The sequence below is a fragment of the Microtus ochrogaster genome, unplaced genomic scaffold (assembly GCF_000317375.1).
Source record: "Microtus ochrogaster isolate Prairie Vole_2 unplaced genomic scaffold, MicOch1.0 UNK14, whole genome shotgun sequence".
NCBI lineage: Eukaryota > Metazoa > Chordata > Mammalia > Rodentia > Cricetidae > Microtus > Microtus ochrogaster.
In genome coordinates, this window is record NW_004949112.1 from 4356005 (window position 1) to 4361850 (window position 5846).

Consider the following 5846-nt stretch of genomic DNA (forward strand, 5'->3'; position numbering starts at 1 on the left):
CTGCCCTACCTTATCTTTTCCTCTCCCCCCCACTGCCCTACCTTATCTCTTCCTCTCCCCCTTTTGGTAAATCCCATTCTTCACATTTCCGACCGACCGGTACAGTTCAGTCTCATGTGACTTTTTCTTTTCACGTTTGTGCTTCAGCATCCGTTCATTCACGACATGGCTGGCGCCAGTGCTTCCTTCCTTCTGTTTGCTTTGTGGCGCTGCACTGAATGGACACTGAATGGACATGCGGTTTACTAACTCAGAAATTAGCAAACATGAAGCTTTTAAATCTGTTATTAATCACCTTACCAAGATAAATGTAAAAGATTTTCCTCATAAACAATGATTTTTAAAAATTATATTGGATTTATAGCTGAGTGATCTGGAAATCCTATATTTAATATTTTGATAAAGTGCCAAACTGCCTTCCAAAATACCAAAAATAATGTGAAGATGCTAATTTCTCTACTTCTCTCTTGTTATTATAGATGCCCTATGTGGAGTCCCATAGTACCATGGTGTGCCATGATGATACTGCTAAGCATGTTTCCATTTGTTTAATGGCAATAAGCACACATGTTTGGAGATGTAATTATTTATAATTATACTATTGTAGATGTCTTTATTTATAATTTTGGCCCATTGGTTTACTTTTAATCTTATTTTGAGATTTAAGAGTTCTGTATTGGCTTTGAGTTCAGTCTCCCAGGGGCTAAATGATTCACAAATGTCTCCCAATGAGTTGGTGTCTTTACACCTTCCCAACAATTCCATTTGGAGAACAGAGATTTCCCTGTACTTTTCCCCCCTTTTTTCTCACTTATCATATAGTCAGGATGACCTTGAACTTCTGACTCGGCCTCTACCTCCCAAGTGCTGTGATTATAGATAGTTGTGTGCCTCCGTGCTTTGCTATGCTCACAAATTTAATGGGGTCCAGCTTTTTTCTTATTCTCTGCTACGTATGCTTTCAGAATTATGTATATATGACCTACAATGTATTATATATATATATATGTTTTACAAAATGTAATAAACCATATCTGTATTTTTCTCAGTATTATGATGTTTAAGCTCTGAATAGTAGGCTCATCTAGGTGTAATGTCCTGGATCTTTAGTTGCAGCTCAAGAGACTGAGGTAGGGGGATTATAAGATAAAGAACTATGTGGGAAATTTAGCAGAACTTTGTCTCTAAACAAAGTACAAAGGGCTAGTGATGCAGCTTAGTTGTAGAGTGCTGACCTGGCATGTGTGAGGCCCAGGTTTCATGCAGCACCGTATACTTTACCCCTAACCCATTTAGAGTCAACTTTTATAGGTTTATGGGAATAGCCAAGTTCATTCCATGGTACCTGGTTATCAGTGAGCCAACATTCATTGTTGAAAGTGTTACTACTCCTTTTCCAGTTTCATTGTTACTATTAGTGATCCAACATTCATTTGTTGAAATGGTTACTCTGTTTCCAGTTTCATTGTTGTGTTACTTCTTCTATCTCTCAACTTTATTTTCCTTACATTTTGGACGGAATGGATGTTACGCTGCCCTATCATAAACTAACATTTCAGTTTTGACCTCCTGGTTTAAATTCTATGGTTTTGCTCCTGAGTCTGACTTGCTACTTTTTATGGTTGTTTTGCACAATATGACTGTGGATCTGAACTTTATCTTCAGTTTAGAGATCTTCACCTGATATCATAAATGTATTTCCTGTGCCCACCTTAAGCCAAATTCAATCAAATGGAAATCTTTCATGACCCTTCCTCTGTCACTGGATATTTTCAAATATTTCCTTAACTCAGTCTCCCAAGTTCTAAACCTGAGATTCAAGCCTTCCTTCGGCCCCTGTCTCTAATTATTCAGCTTTTATACATATTCATTCATGCCACTCATCTAGTCAGTAGAGCAATGCCCCTGGGTTCTCCATCTCTCCAGTCGCAAATAAGCCTCTGGCCTTCAAGGGGATTTGCTCAAGTGTATTACTCTGGCTGAAGCTCACTCAGCTGAAGACATCTGAGTAGTTATGGAGCCTCTCAGACCCTGTGCTCAAATACCGGTCGCCATGTGTGTAACTTTGTCTTCACTTGTGGTTTCAGCCTAAACATTTTCCCCAATACATCTGTAGAATTCCTCATGGGTAATCTGTCTCTCTCTCTCTCTCTCTCTCTCTCTCTCTCTCTCTCTCTCTCTCTCTCAATAACTGAGAAACAAAGATAATTATATCCCTTCAAGACCATAGTTTCTCTCTAGAGTCTGCCCTTTTACCCACTGACTGTGAGATGTCCCTCTTAAAAGCCCATAACACATGAAACTTTGACTTAATATTGTATTTACACCAGATTTTCCTGATCATCACCAAACTATAAAAATGTTAAAATATACATAAGAAAATTTTTAATTGTTGTGAGGGTTAAGAAGGGGGATGGTATTATATAAAATTATAAGTTATATAAGTTTCTGTAAGCCAGTTATTAATTTTCTACAGATTGATAAGTTAATATGGGAAATGAGCACTAAATAAAATAAATAAAAATATTTATATGTTTTCCTGGTAAGTTGTTTCCTATTTTTGGTCTCCCTGTTTTATCACTTCTAATTAAAACTAATGAAAAGAAAGCTTGTCTAATGAGACCAATTATACATTTGGATAAAAAAAAAATGCCCAAATTGTCTTGAAAAAAGAAATAAAAATACAGAGCCAAACAAATCCTTGCTATTTATATGCAAAACAATAAAATTACAAATAAAAATAAATTAAGAACATTGTAAAAGTGCCAAGTCCATTGCCTTCAAGTTGGTCCCTGAATGGCCTTACTCTGTTTAATTTCATCCTCTTTAGTCTTTCTACTTCACGAGAATGATGCAGGGGCTCTTGATTGACAGCATATGAAAGGAGACCTCTTGACCCGTGCGTGTGTCCCTAGGTCCTTGCTTTGCTAGTGGCACCACAGGCAAATTAGTCTGTGACCAAGTTCATGCATTTGAAAATACAGGCAACCATAATTAATGCTAGTAGTTTTTATGGGGCAGAGGCTAATGATGGGGTCTTTATTTGTAGACTAAGCTAACCTCTAACTCCTGGCAAAGCTCTTACCTCAGCCTCCCAAGTGCTAAAATTACAAGTGTGGGCCACATTCCTACTCCAAATAATTGACATTACATATACAATATGGAAATCATTTGTCCAAATACAAGGCTTGTGCTATAAATTTAAACCTGCTTTGGGCCAACAGTCTGACATAGAATCCTTCAGGGCACACCAAACCAATGAGACTTCATTGTGGAAATGTTTCGAATGATCATAGCAATACCGTACTACATGAAAACCTTTTTGCTAAAAGCTTTTTGAGCCCATTGGTAATTATTTCCAAGTACGGACATGTCTTTAACATGTTGCTTAAGAAATCTGTCCACTTTTGAGTAATTAAATGATTCCTACTTTGGTAAATCAACAAATATCTCTTGTTTCATAGAAATAAGTATGATGTGGGATTCCCGTCTGTATGCTGTGATTACCATTGATTAATAAAAAAAAAACTGCTTTGGGCAGAACAGAGGTAGGTGGGGAAAACTAAACTGAATGCTGGGATAAGGAAGGCAGAGTCAGAGAGACACCATGTAGCCTCAGCTGGGGACAGAAGCACTGGAACCTTGCCAGTAGGCCATGGGCATCATGGTAAAACATAAAGTAATGAAAATAGGTTAATTCTAGATGTAAGGGCTAGCTACCAATATGCTTAAGTGATTGGTCAAGCAGTGATTTAATAATATAGTTTTTGAGTGATTATTTTGAGTCTGAGCTGCTGGGAACAAAAAAGCAGCATCCTACAACATAAGGATATTTTCTTTTGCATGTTTATGTTTGTTTGTGTTGATGAACATTATAGCATACAATTTATACCTTACTTCCCATGATGAATCAAACAAAACAAAACAACAAAAGGAACCATTAAGGCTTAGCCTTGTCTTGACACTGGTCATATAATTTGTCAGTCTCTTAGCCATATTGATATTTAACTTAAAATAAAATTAATGATAATATTTTTGCTTCTAGGCCTGAAGGAATAATTAATTTTGGATTTTTCTCAATTTCTCTACACAATTGAAAAAAATGAGGAAAAATGAACTGACAATTTGTGATCTCCAGGAAACTATAATGATGACATCATAGAAAATTGCTACCCAATTCTTAGTGAAGCCTTATAGCCACCATGACTTAAGAAGGGAGAGGAAAACAGAATATCTCACCAAGGAGCTGAAAGTCAGATCAGGATCTGTGGCGTGGATACAGTAGGGGGAAAGATGACTACAGAAAACAAACTTCACAGAAAATACCCAAAGGCCTGCCTGGAACTCATTGTTGGTCTTGGCCAAAGGACATATTGTGTGAGCAGAGGGCTGGGCCCTGCAGGCTTCACCAGGCTAGCCAGCAGCTGCAGCAAGCCTGAGACAGAGTCAGACTAGCAGAGTTTGCGCAATGCTAGGAGCTGAACTGAAATTCTCCCCCAGCCATAGAGACGTCTAATAACTGGTGTGAACATGTCAAGTGCTGAGATAAAACAACGGAAAGACTGTTTTAGAACAAAAAGTATTTCTATTGTAAAGGAGCTATCAGGGAGCTAAGGAAATAACTGCCTGAAGAGTCATAGAAAAAGGAAAAAAGAGGTAGGTCTAACAATAAATAACAAAGAGACCCACCTACAGAAGAATTGCAGCCCTCCCTGGAGAAAGCTGTCAGGGTGCAGGATGCCTACGCTGTGTCCAGTCAGTGTCAAACATGCAGTGAACTCTGGGAGACAGGGAGGGAATGGGATGAACTCTGAGGACAGAGAGAATAACAGTGAACAAAACCAAAGCCCTAGACTTGGAATGAGCAGAGTTAGAAAACAGTGCAGATAACACTGCTGCGACAAAACACAAACACTTTAGAACCAGAATAGAAAACAAGAGCAATCACAGTGTGTGTTAACAGTGAAGAATGAGTGGTGAGGGGTCTGGGCACATATACCTGAAAAGGCTTATTCAAATGAAAGCAGATTTTTAAAAAGGTTTGTAGAGACAGGGATTTTTTTTTTGGTGGGGGGGAGCCGTGGATCTCCTAAAACTAGCTCTGTACACCAGGGTTGCCTTGCTAAGATCCGCCTGCCTTTGCCTCCCAGATGGTGAGATTGAAGGCTAACACCTGCACTGCCTCACGAAAGTGGAAGTTATTAAAATGTGAACTTAACTGATGAAACATGTCAAGTAGTCTGATAAACACACACTTGGAGATCTAAACAACTAAGGGACGCTATTACAATACAGAAATCATATGAGAAATTCTGAACAGTGTATCGATATATGTAAAATGTAGCTTTGCTGTGTGGACAAGTTTTTCAAAACCTGAGCAGGGTTTATTCCATATAGAGCCACATTAAAACTTCAAAAATGATGAAAATTAAATTGTATCTACAGGATGTCGGGCTGGGAAGGGGCAAAAAGAATCCTGTGAAACAGGCCAAGAAGCAGGCCAAGGAAATAGACAAGGAAGATAAAGCTACCAAGCAGAAACAAAAAGAGGAGCAGAAGAAACTCAGGAGCCAAAAGCCAAGGCCACGGAGAAGGGACCCCTGGCCACAGGTGGAGTTAAGAAATCTGGCAAAAAGTAAGCTGTTCCTCATATCTGAGATGATGGTTTCCCTCTTCCATTCCTATTTAAACATCTGGATTCCCTGCCATAACATCTTTGCCACCTATAGTTAGAATGAAGTGTTATCGTGGAGCCTGTTGTACATTGTAATAAACTTTTGTAAAAATAATAATAAAATTAATAATACAATGAAAAATAAATTGTATCTACAGACCCCAGATGATGA

The 5846-nt window shown here is 38.3% G+C and overlaps 1 pseudogene; it reads left to right on the forward strand.

The window, feature by feature from the left end:
• The first annotated feature begins 4969 nt into the window (after positions 1–4969).
• Positions 4970–5639, forward strand: LOC113458291 (annotated as a pseudogene).
• Positions 5640–5846: the final 207 nt, after the last annotated feature.